Genomic DNA, 13,342 nt, shown 5'->3' with positions numbered 1-13,342 from the left:
GCACCTCTGGGTTGACAAGTGACTAAAGATGAAAGGGGGGACCCCAGGGTTTTGGGCTCTGTGCTTCATCAGAGCTTAGCTATTCTTCGCTATGCTATTTTTTCTTCTTTTTCTGGATCACAATCACCATTACTGGGAATACAATCTAGTAACAGACCGGAAAGAAATCACATCAGTTTTGCAAAGGGGAGCATAAGGTTTGAACGAGTTTGTGCTGTGCTTGTGTGTGGACAGGCACAACTGAATGACTTGTGCATACTTTAAAGATTTGCTTTATGGAGCTTTGAAAATGCCTGCGTTGCTATGCACGGTGTAATTAGCTCAGGTGCTTTAGCTCTAAGCATCCTAAGGAGAAGATTGTTCTAGCAGCTATGTATTTGCCTCTATCTTTTCATTAGTAAATAATACCAATTAGTGGTTCAGTATATACATTTTGTAAGATTAGGCTTTCTTATGTTTGTACATTTAGCCTCGGGATTTCAGGTACTTTCCAAATGACCCATTTATTATTATTTATTTTTAGCCTCCATTTTGCGAATAGAGAAACGATTCATCAGGGATTTCGGTTATCTTCCAACTGTTACAAAGGAAGTCTTTCGGGAATTTAACGAAAGCCTTGAGGTTCCCAGATGAGAAAGACTGTGTGTGTGTGTGTGTCAGCACACTCACTCTGAAAGGATATATAGTAGAACATATGCTGTGAAAGCTGTGTACAAACAGTGGTATATTGCTTGTTCTGTTCAAGCGTGTGCGTATGAGAATAAAATATATTCTGGAGAATATTGAGTCATTGTGACTTGATAATTCAGGCTCAGGCTCTAGGTCTTTCAACAGAGACTTTTCTGATAGTCTGCTGTGTGAGAAATGAGGCTGCATGCTGCAAAGACAAGGTATTAATTCGTAGGAACGGGGTTATCTTTAATATCTCATAAAAATGTGTTTCACAGACATGCAAAGTTTAACATATCTAGATCTGCTCAATGATAAACAGGAGATGCTTGAAAGCTTCCCTGATTTGCCATTCCATAGAAAATGTCCTCTTTATTTGCTTTATTTATTGTGGCTTTTTTTCTGTGCCTGCGTTTTCCAAACGGCACTGATTTCTCTGGAAATAACAAGGCTTTTAATATGGCTGCTCTAACAGCAACCCACCAAGCATTAGGTTTTAAGTTTTGCCAGGAGCATGGTAGGAATTCAGTGACTGTTTGAAGAATAAAGTAATAATGGAATAATTCCCTGCCCTGTGGGTAATGTTCACCTTTATATTTATTTACACATGTGTGCACAATTGGGTGTAGAATATTCAGTTATTGGACTAGCTGTCTTTTGGCTCAACTGACAAATCATTTTAATGTCTCATTTATCAGTAACTTAAATTCAATCAATCAATTGCTTTGGAATTATATAAATGTGTCACTAACTTTTCTATCCTTTAACTTTTTTCTTTGTATATCTCCCATCATCATCCACATTTAATCAATGCAGCTGCGTGCTGCAAAGCGATGTTTTAGTCAATGACAGACCACACATATGATGAAGGTCCCATGAGATTAGTACGGTAGAGCCACGTTATGTAGTAAGCTGTACCATCTAGCTTAGTGTAAGTATACTCTACGATGTTCCCGTGATGACGACATCACCTATCAAGGCGTTTCTCAGAATGTATCCCTGTCAAGTGAGGCATGACTGTATATATCACTGATTTTATATACATTGAGTATAAAAACTTCATTTTCTCTGAGACTATGGTTTGAAATATGTATGCAGTGTAAGGATGTGTGTACAAAGTCTCGGAACAGAATTTAACTTCCTTTCTGAATGCACAGCCATAATTCCTGTTGGGAGACTAGAATGGGCAGCAGAGTATAACACGGGGGTCGATGATTGTTACTCATATAGGGTGAAACGGAGAGAAAGCACATCATTGCTGGAGAGTTCTACAATTAACATTGCGACCACAAGTCGCAATCTACAGCTGTGTTCTAGTAAGCATTTTGCCCAGACAACGTTGGGTGAAGCAGTAGCCAATGACGTCTGGTCCCGGACATCTGCCTTTTACATACTTATGGGGGCGTGGGGACCCCAGGGCTCAGACGCCTGCATTGTGTAGTTTCTTTCGCTGCTAGTTAGCCTTGTGGGTAAGGGCGGCGTTAAGCACTGGCTCAGTAGCCTTCACAAACAACGTGGCAAAATGCAGGAGAACACACAGTCTTGTGTTTGGGGCTTTAAGAGACTCTGAGGTGACTTCGTGCTCGGGAGGATTTGAGAGCAGATTGGCTTATAGCCATTACTGTTGGCTAATAATTGCACTAATCTTGTCGAGGGAGGGTCTTGTGTGCGCGCATGTTCCCCCTCCCTCAGTCCCCGAGTTGGAGAACAATAGGAGAATTGTGTTTCTGCGCTATTCCATGAGATAGGTCAGGGAACTGCAACTGGGTGGCTAAGGTCTGCAATGGATGACCCACCAGGCATTAGTCCCGAACTGTCATGAAGGAACCTGAGACCTGAGCGCTACAGCTTTGGCCAGATTATAGGGAAGCATTGGACTAGCTGAGCCATTTGTCAGAGCCAGTGTTCTTTGGTGGACTCAGGATCAAGTGCAGTGCTTGCTGGAGGAGAAAGAGAAGAGGACGGATGTGTGTGTGTGTGTGTGTGTGAGCATGCATGCGTGAGCGCAGGCATTCCTCCTCATGCGTGCGCTACATTTTATCCATTTTTCTATCTAAAGTTTGCTCGGCAAAACTGTTCTGTTTTCTTTAGAATGGATGATATTAAACCCAAACTTGCAGTAGACATGCCAAGTGGAGATGTTTCTATAGAATGAAACATTAGAGTATGCGTGTGTGTGTGTGTGTAAGAGGGGGTGGCAAATGTTTATCTTTAATGTTAAAGTCAAGTTGTCAGCTCTACAAGGAGTTAAAATAATCTACAAGATTAGTGTATGTTGAGGACATACCCTTTGAGGGCAAAAGTGTTAATTTAAATGTTCTGTTGTGACAAGTTTGCTCCTATAATTTAGAAAGTAAGTGCTCAAGTAAATATGACTGCCTAAAAGATCAGAACAAGAAGCTCAAGGGTTATAAGATCCAAAGGGCAGGTAAACCTCATGGTGCATCTGTCACTGTGTGCTAATTTCCTACATTCTCCCCGAAATGGGACACACGATCATGTTAAATATCCCGAGCCTACTGTTTCCTTTTGGTGAATTTCCACGGGCTAGTTGTTCACATGTTAGGCATTGTGAAAGCAGGGGCCTTGCCAATGTATCAATTGGGATAAGAGCAGGCTGTTTTAATTCTCCTCTGCCTCTCGGCCCCAGGTTCCCCTAGTGCGTGCTTTGGGGGTGTTGCACGTCTCTCTCCATCTGCTCCCTGTTAAGCAGCTGCTGGGTTTAGCAACAAGGAGGCTGGCGGATGGAGCACGCTGTTAGTGTAATTTGGCAGGAGGTTGCAGGCTGGCACTTAAGGGCAGTGAAAAGGAGAGGAGGTGAGGATGTTTCCACGGGGCAGGGGGCGGAGGAGAGGGAGGGTGGTGGCAGGCTAACCAACCTAACGGCCACCAGTGGCTGACGCCCTTGGGGAGCTGCTGATCCGAATTAGATTGAGATCCAAGCAGAGACAGAGTTTCTCCCCTCTCAGACCCCAGGAGTTCTCCAGCCTGCGTTTTCCAGCTCCCCACGAACGTTTCCAAATTAAAAAAAAATAAAAATATGTGTGGAAAAATACAGTAAAAGTGACAGCGCCTTCCCAGTTTCCGACAGTTCTGTTTTGACTTCACAATCAGCCAAACTGGAGCCCCTGAGTAGCTGGCTTAATTTGTCACCTTGAGTTATTAACCGTTTCCCTGCCTCTCGTGGTGGGTGTCCTTCTGGCTCCTCGCCCCTGGCTGGCTCAGTGACCTGTTAATCCTGTGCCCTTTCTCTCAGGCTGATGGCTCTGCCTGAAGAGCCCAGTTTCTCTCATGGAGTCAAATTTGAATTCACTTCACTGTCACCTCCCTGTTGGTTTTTGCCAGGTAGTGGCTGAGACAGAAAGGTGGTGGATGAGGGCAGGAAAGAATGACTCTGGAGTCAGCTCTCGCATGGGTCCAGAGTGTTCTTTAGAAGTCCAACAGACAGTATATTTCTCTTGGTTAGGAGTCAACAGGTAGAGAAAGGCTCATTTTATAACTGGGATGATATAGAATATAGTCTATTGGGAAGCAGAGGGAGAGCTAATCTCATATATATTTGGCATCAGCAAAGTTATCTTTGGGGCATCCAGTCACCCCCTCTGGGCATCTTATCTCTCCATTGGCCACCATCCCTCTGGTACCATGTACCTTCATTTTGTCACTTGAGTGCTTGGGATCTCTTTGGGCAATATCATACATCCAGACCTTTACCCAGTGCTTTCTTTTCCCTCAAAACCTCCACGCCCCTCGTACATTCTCCTTGGAGCCTTGCACTTTGGGGCTGTGCAACTTATTCATATGAGAAATTAATCCAAATTAATGAATTCTTTGGGGGCTGCTGGTTTCATGTGTCGCTCAGAAAGAGTGCATTTAAAAACTAAGGTGTTTTTTAAAAACAACAACTTGGATTAGAAATTCTGTTTTATTCCTGTAAAATGTAAATTTTATTATTTTAAAAAGAGGAAATAAATTTGCAGGATTCATGATTGAAAATATAAAAGTGCATACAGTGAAACCTACTCCTTCAGTTACTCGGATCCCCCTCTGCAGGCAACTGAAATTACTCGTTTATTGCCTCTTCTTCCGCGGATGTATCATGCACGTGGGAGCAATTATATAATCTCTACCCCTTTTTAATTTTTAATAAATGTTTTTTTAGAAAAGTTTTAAATTTAAAGAAAAGTTGCAAAGATATTATAGAGTTCCTATATATGCCGGTTCCTGTATACCCAGTTTCCCCTTTAGTTAACGTGCTCTATTATTGTGGTACATTTGTCAGAGCTAAGGAATCAATATTGCGCAATACTATTAACTAAATTCCGTAGTTTATCAGATTTTACTAGTTTTATCCCAATGTCCCTTCTCTGTTCCAGGATCTCATCCAGGACACCACCTTACATTTAGTTGTCATGTCTCCTTGGCTTTGTCTTGTTGTCCTGTCTGTGACAGTTTCGCAGACTTCTCTTGTTTTGATGACCTTGACAGTTTTGAGGAAAGCTGGTTGAGAATTTTGTAGAATGTTTCTCAATTTCAGTTTGACTGATGTTTTTGCCACAGTTAGGCAGGGGTTATGGGTCTTGGGGAAGATGACCACAGGGGTGAAGTGCCATTCTCTTCATGTTATCGTGGGTACGTGGTATCACCTGGCTTCTCACTGAAGCTGTGAACCTTGATCACCTGGCCCAGGTAGGATTTGCCAGGGTTCTCTGCTGTAGTTATTTCTCCTCTCTTTCCTTCCTGTACTCTTTGGAAGAAAGTCACCAAAGGCAGACCATACTCAATGGGTGGGGAGTTATGTTCCACCTCCTTGAAGCGCCTATAATTTTTAACAATATGGCAGCATACTTCACAGTCTTTACTTTGCCTTGTTATTTTCTTTTTTTAACAAAGTATTTTAGAAATTATTCCATATCGATATTTAAAGAACTTCCACATTCATTATTAATTTGCGTTTTTTTATGCATGTATTAATGCCATAACTGATTTTTAACTAATCCCCTTGTGATGGACATTTAGGTTGCTTCAGTGTTTTGGTCTTATAAATAATGCTGAAATAAATAACCTGGTACACATTCAAATATATCTGCAGGATAAATTCCTGAAAGTTGAATTGCTACTTAAAGAGAAAGTGACTTGTAACTTCTCAAGCTGTTGCCATATTGCCTTCCATAGACAGTGAACCAATTTATACTCTCCGAGTAATGCATAATCAAAATGATTCAGTGGATGGAATTTCAAGTTGGTGGAGGAAATATTTTTCAATGATGGATCAGTTGATACATTTGCAAATCTCCTTCAATGACAGCACAATAGGAAAAACTATAGGAAATCCAATTATTCAAGTGCAACCTGTCCTTTGAGCTAATTTAATAAGTCTAGAGTCCAGCCTACACGCTCTGAAGACCTCACTGGTCTCCCGCTTAGTTCCTTAACTAGGGTCCCGTTCATGCCCATTCCCTGGCATGCTTTTGAAACCTTCCTATCTTTGCATAGAACATTTTTTAAAATTCTTTCAAGACCCTCACCTTCTTTCCCAACTATCCAGGTACCTACTGGAAGCTCACATCTGGGTTAGGCCCATGTGGCTCATTCTCTATCATTTTAGCACAGATGAACTCCATCTGCTTTATATTTATTTGCACCTGGATGCTGCCATGCTCAGCCTCTTAAGCCATCACTGCATTGAAGAATGATTTTGCCTCCCAGGTGTACTGTGAATATTCTGAGGTAGAGGAGTGCATCTTTTTTTGTTGTTGTTGCATATTTCCTAAAGGCTCCTGAACCGAATGTAGAGTAAGTCCATATCCTTATTAGAGTTCCTGGCAGAACTTCCTCTCCTCCATCCTCCTCCGCCACCTGCTACAGGACAGAGCCATGTGGGAGGAAACCATTGCTGTGAGGGTCTCTGCCTATCCCTGGCCTCTTAGTGCCCACACTCCCCTCAGAATAACAGGAGAGGCACAAATATTTTCTTTGTGGCTAAGTGATAATTCACCAGAGGTGATGAGAAATAGCTATAAAGGTCACTAGTGAGATTTGAAATTATCTGGAAATGTTGCAAATCACAAAGGCTAACTCAGGGCCACAGAAATCTTCATGGATGGTGGGCCTGTGGTTTCTCCGATGAGTTGGCACTGTTCACTGTCATGAATTTATTTACCATAACTGGGCTGGCTGCCAACTGAGAAGGCTCTCCCACTCATCCTTACATGAGGCTCCTTTTGGTGCAAATTCAAGTCGAAGTTGAAATGCTCTGCTTTCATATCGATTGTCTTTTGACTAAGTCTCCAAAAACCCAAGCTTCCTAAGAACGGAGCCTGGGGAAAGCCAGAGCCTTGCATTTGGGGACAGGCTTTCTGATTTGTCTAGTGAAACATCCCACAGTGTGCTTCTACTTTCTACCCCCTTACACATTCTATTGACACGGTTTTTATTCCACTTGGTTCTCATCCTTTCCGTCTATTTAAAGTATGGGATTTTAGAATCAGAAGGAATCTTGGAACCCCAAGGAAAAGAAACTCAGAAAGGTAAAGTGTCTCTCAAGGTCCCAAAGCTGGTTGAAGAAGCCCAATGGTCAGCTCAGGCAGGTCTCTAACACCCATGAACTAGTTTCTTTCTATTACATTTCCTTATTTATCAAGTATCCAATAATAATAATAATAGTGATAAGAGTAGCTAACATTTGCTGAGGACTTCCCATGAGCCTAGGATACAGTAAATGCTTTACCTATATTGTTTCCTTATGACAGTTCTCTAAGGCAGGCGACTATCATTTTTCCCATTTAGCAGATGAGAAAATTGAGGAAACAGTGATTAAGTTACTCGCCCAAGATCACATGGCCAATAATAGGTGAAGCCGGGACAGTCAGATTGCGGAATGCACAGACTTATTCCAGTTAGTACGCCTTCTGTACATTACACAGCAAAGCAGCACATGGAATGGGCAGCATCAGGATTTGCAGAGAGGACAAGACAGAAAAGTCTGCCGTGAGGGTTTCCATTCCAGTTGTGGGAGCGAGACGTAGCAATGGGGTTGCTGATAAAATACCGAACACCCAGTTACATTTGAACCCTAGATCAGCACCGAATGATTTTTTATGATACTTATGTCTCAAATATTGCATGGGACATCATTATACAAAAATTATTTTTTGTTTATCTAAAACTCAAATTTAACTGGATGTTAAATTTACGATAAAAAGATGAATTTTTTAAAATACGTCTATCCAAAAAAATGTATTTGTTGTCGATCTGAAATTGAAATTTAATTGGATATCTTGCCTTTTTATTTGATAAATCTGGCAACTGTACATGGAGAACACTTAGAAAACATTGAAAAGCTGTGCTGATGTAGTGTATGCTGTATACTCTTCCTTATCCTCCCCTGGGTATCTTCCCCCCTCTTCCTTCTTCTCGTCTACCTCTCTTCCTGTGGGGCCCCTCTCTCCGCTGCATGCACTCTATTCAGCATACACAACCTTGCGACACAGCAGCAAGTCCTAAAGCCATGTCCCAGGCTGTCCAGCAGTCAGTGTGGAGACATTTTGCTTGCTGCCCAAGTGCCCAGCCCTGGGGTGTGTCCTGTAGCTCCCGAGCCCTCCACTCTCCTCCAGGAACAGTCTTCCTCTCGGCTCTCCCTGATGGCGCTGCCCAGCCCTCCACTCCACCCCAGACATACGTTTCACCAAAGTCCCCGCCCCACCCAGTGGCATGCACTGGTTTGCATCATGTCACTTTGTGTCCGTTAATATTCATCTAAGTCATAGGGTGGGGGGCTTGGGGGGGGGGTCAAAGAAAAAGAGGCAGGAAAGTCTGGCTACTTCTTTGTCCTCTCTCTGAGATAGGCTTTCACGGCATTGGGGTGAGCTACTGGGGTGGGGTGGGCGGGTGCTCTGAGCACACTAGTTAATAGTCAGCGCCTGTGTACTCTCTGGGATGGGGGCGTTCCACCGGCTATTTTAAGGCCAGACTGGTGAATGTTGGGTTCCCCTTCGTTTACCTAGGCTCTCAATATTTTCCCTGGCACACTCCGAGGTGGTCACAGAATGTGGGAAACCAGGCAAGGGAAAAAATTAATGCTCTGTGATGACGCCCCTGGTAGCTGCTGCTAAGTTCCATGGAAAAGATGGGGGTTGGGGGTGTGGGGGGCTCACTATCTGTGTCTATGGGTGTCTCCAAAAGCTTTTAGCTGTCTTGGCACCTACTCAACTCTAGAGATGGTGGAAAAAGAAAATTGGCTGCGAACTCAGTCCAAGGCCTGCCTGGTAGCCCCAACTCCACCCACTCCTCTGGAGTCCTTTGCCCACACTGAATGCCCCTTTATCGTCAGTGAGCGATACTGACTTTTTGAAAATACTGTGTAGGCCTTGTGTCTCAGATGCCTGTGGCATGTAGGCTCTGCTTCCCTTTCAAGGGTGTTGGCTTAAAAACCCACCCAGAAACCCGAGAAAAATATCTCCACTTGGCAGCTCAGGAGGCTGACACCAACCGCTTTCTGTTTCTTAGCCCACTGGCCACAAGCTACCTAGTGGACAGTTATTATAAGGGAAGGAAGCAATTTCAGTACTGGGAATTATGCAGCAGGCAAATCACGGTTATTTAAAAGTCTCACGGGGAGCATTCCCCACATCGCTTAGAATCACACGGCCAAGGTTGAGTTTGTCATCTTCCATGAGCTGTAGAGGGCTTTGCAGAAAAGTTCACATTGTCCTTCTGCTGGCTCAGTCCTCTTGGTTAGCACTGTTCCACCAGAATCAATAGTCAAATTGAATCCAAGTATAGGTCTGAAGTTGGGTTGGTCTTTCGCATGGGTCAAGCATTTGTTAAATGCTTACTGTGTAGCAGGCACTTGACCAGTCACTTTGTATACGTTGTGTCACTCAACCGTTACAACAATATCATGTGGTAGGTGTCATTGGACCTGCTTTACAGATGCCAGTTTAAGTGCCAGCTTGACTATGGTTACCAGACAAGGTCGGCATAGAATACCTTCTATGCTGTATCTTTCTTTACACTAAGTATCACTACCAGGAGAACTTTTCTCTTGAGTACTGGCACAACTAATTGCATCTTTGCTTCACTCTTTATGGAAAAGCTGATCATATCTGAAGTTGAAAGTTCCACCTGAAGATTTTTCAGTCGTTTATCACATATTTGTAATGGAGTTCTGTTCAGATACTACAACTCTTTAGTCAAATAGAGTAACAAATGCCTCACTCAAAAGCTGTTGTCTCTCATATCTGGTGGGGTTCTGTTGACTGGAGGACCACTTGGATCTTTAACTGGTCAGAAGATAGAGACTCTTAAACATGGTCTCCAGTTGACTCACATTTCACTTTAAGAGGTCATGAGCAAATTGCTTGAGACTATTAAGAGTGGGTCCAGAGGGTCCATGAAACAATGCTTTGTGTGACCCTTTGTTCCTGTAAAGGGAATATCCAGCATACAAACTCTAAGTGCTGCTTTCTAACTTCCTACCTGGATGTAAGCACTGGGAAAGTGCTCAAAGTCCTTGGTACTTGACCAAGTCTAGGCAAAGTAGTAATTCCAGCTTCTATTGATTACTTGAGCCCCATTGCAATCCCAGTTCCCACTATTTCTTCTATCAACTAGCACACTCTGTCCTCACTTGATCTTATCATTTCTAATTGTGGTGACTGCTGGCTTGTCCTCACTTTGAAAGTCCCGATAGCATCTATAAGTGAAAAAATCCACAGGCATTGGCCTGTGGCCACACTCATTATTAAGAAGTTATGATTTTTAACTAAGTTCTTGACAACCCAGAAGACCATGGCCTCCTTGCAACGGGCAGACCTCTCCCCTCTCTGGAAGACAGAAGTTAATAAAGCACAAATACCTAGAAAAAAATATCATACTCCAGAAGACATCAACCGAGCACCCTGGAAAGAAGGGGAGGTGGCAGTACTGGCAAAGCCAGTCTAGGTCCTGGAATCCTAACCCCGGGACTTGCCCATGACTCTTCATCAGATGGCTTTCCCTCCTTCTATGAATATTTTATCTAACCTTATACATATTTAGAGGGCAGGTTGGCTGTTACTTACTTTAACTGACTACCTTTTCTTCAGATTATTTTCTTATGCTCTTTGTATTATGCAGCAAACGACATTCATTCCATAACATTTCCAATGTACCTACTTTGGACAAAACCCTGTTCTTGGTGCTCTGAAGGACATGGATGAGATCAAGTGTAAATAAGGGAGACTCGATGACCATGCCTATAACTAGCCAACAACTGAAAGACAATAAGCAGATTGTACAAGCACAGTGTTGACAGTGTGTCATAAATAGGTGCTTTTGCCAAAATGTGCAGATCCACTAAAGCTCATGGAAATGAATGAGAACAATACAATCACTCATTCATTCTTAGGTTCATTCAACATATATTTTATGAAGATCTTAAATGTCCAAACCTCTGAGTTAAACACTAACCAAATAAGTTTCCTTCCCTCAAGGAGCTTATAATTAAGCCATTAGGAGAGATTATAAGTAGTTCTTATTTGTATTTTTATTGTAAAACGTAAGTATGGAATCTGTATTTATTAGGAAATATGTCATTTGTGGAATGCAAACATACTTGTCAGATTCAAAAAGACATCACTCTTTCATAGACATCCTTAGATTAAAAAATTATAAAAATTTAAAATAAGAGGGAAGAAACCTTGACATTAAAGTGACTTTTTTCTTTAAGCATTTCTCTATGTTGAGATCTTCAGTTGACAAGGTATGTTGAATGCACAGAAGGGTGGCTGTCATGGAGTATAATTTCTCAGAGAAACCCTCATAGGTGGTTGGGATTAAAGACGGCTTTGAAGAACTTGAAGGTCACGGGGAGACAGGCCTCCAGGAAGAGGAAAGTTTTGAGCAGAATATAGAAGGGTGTGAGGACGATGGCATGGTGGTGGGTGATGGAAATGGGGAATAGAAAAAGATTCACTTAACGTGACAAGAAGAGCAAAGCAGCGTGCTGTGGAAGGGGAAGAATTAAGAAGAAGGGATAAATGTGGGGTTTGAACGCTTGCTAGGCTGAGGATTTTTCTTTTAATTAAAACAAATTTTCGTGTCAGTCCATCAGTCTAAGGCCATGATCTTTCCTTTGCAAGTGCATTATGCATGCTGTAAAAAGGGGAGTAGGAAAAGCCACCAGATAAACAGGGTCCAGCATGGAGAATCCATTTGCAAATTTTACTTTGAAACAAATGAAAAAATATCTTAGCATAGAACGTAAAATGTGCATGAATAGCAAACATAAAAATAGGAGTTGGAAAGAACTTTCATATTTTCAGCTGACCACTCCCAGACCCCCAGAAATCTTTTTTTCACTTTCCTCTGCTATTACCATTTATTTGGTTAAAAATTTTGAGGAATACTGCACTCTATTCAGTCGCCAACATTCACCCCTCAGTTTGTACGCTTCACACAAGACATACCATGAAAAACATTTGTACCTTCAAAACAACATGGTATCAAAACATCTAAAGCAAACACTGTTAGAATATGCAAGAACAATTTGGGCAAAAAACACACTTGTAAACCCAAACAGGCACAAAACCACAAAAAAGGCAGACACAGTAACTTCTGTTGAAGAGTTCTCCTTCTTGAACATCTCTCTCCTTCCTTTCCCAGGAAAAGGTGGTGGTACCCTTGGAAATCTCCAGGAGCAGCTTCAACAGTCAACTACACCAGTAGTGCTCACAGCTGGACAATTCATGCCAGTGGAAGAATCTGTAGTGTCGCACAAACTCGCTGTGAAGCTGAGGAATGTGCCTAATGCCTGGAGCTGAACAAAATGGCGGCCGTTTTTCTTTCCAGGAAAGGAGACTTCACAGCAGATGGTAGGTTTCCTATTGAATTGTTCTCAAATTAATGACCTTGCCCCTTTTCAGCCCTTTCTATTGGAAGGATACAGAAATGCAGCAACTATTTCAAGGACTCAATGGGAGAGAGGAGCTGTCACCATAGCAAGGTGATACTGCTGTTAGTAATCATTTTAATGATAATAAAAATAACATCTAATATTTATGAAACAATTACTATATGCCAAGCACTAGAATAGCGGCTCTCAACCAGGGGTAATTTTACCCCCCTGAGGACATTTGGAAATGTCTAAAGACATTTTTGATGGTGACAGTGGAGGGGATGACGGCATGTGGGTGGGGTGCAACTAGTATCTAGCCAGTAGAAGCTAACGTGCTTCTGAACGTCTTACAATGCATAGGATGGGTCCCCACAAAAAGAATTACCCCACCTGAAATGCTGATAGTGTTAAAGTTGATTAACCTTACAGTAGACTGAGGCTTTTTACACGTTTAACCTTCAAAATAACCCTGTGAGACACATACTATTATTGTCCCCACTTCGCAGATGAGAACATTTAGGCTGAAAGTAAATGGTTCAAGTTGTTTTGGTCTTTGAACATTCTCGTATTTCTTTCTTGAGATTCATTTGGTTCTATGATAATTGCAGGAAATTTAGGTTTTTTTCCACGGCTGGGAATTGGTTCCCTCAAATGTCAGCGTGAAAATTATTCAGCTCAAGCTGGCCCAACCCCCATCCCACCCTTGGATGAGACTGGCTAACAGCTGGTGACTGGGCAGGGGGAAGGAGATATTATATAATGTCTACAAAAGTAATGAAAAGTTGACTTAACTGC

General features: G+C 42.3%; 1 long non-coding RNA gene across 4 annotated transcripts in view; it reads left to right on the top strand.

The window, feature by feature from the left end:
* The window catches only part of LOC106830240 (uncharacterized), a 106,618-nt gene that overhangs the window by 59,103 nt on the left and 34,173 nt on the right, over nucleotides 1-13,342 (top strand). For all 4 annotated transcript variants that reach the window (XR_011493925.1, XR_011493923.1, XR_011493924.1 and 1 more), the window contains one exon: nucleotides 12,316-12,524. This is a non-coding gene — a long non-coding RNA (uncharacterized lncRNA). The remainder of the gene's footprint in view (nucleotides 1-12,315; nucleotides 12,525-13,342) is intronic.

This window comes from Equus asinus, chromosome 13 (assembly GCF_041296235.1).
Source record: "Equus asinus isolate D_3611 breed Donkey chromosome 13, EquAss-T2T_v2, whole genome shotgun sequence".
Classification (NCBI taxonomy): domain Eukaryota; kingdom Metazoa; phylum Chordata; class Mammalia; order Perissodactyla; family Equidae; genus Equus; species Equus asinus.
This window is presented reverse-complemented; position numbering and strand designations above follow the sequence as displayed.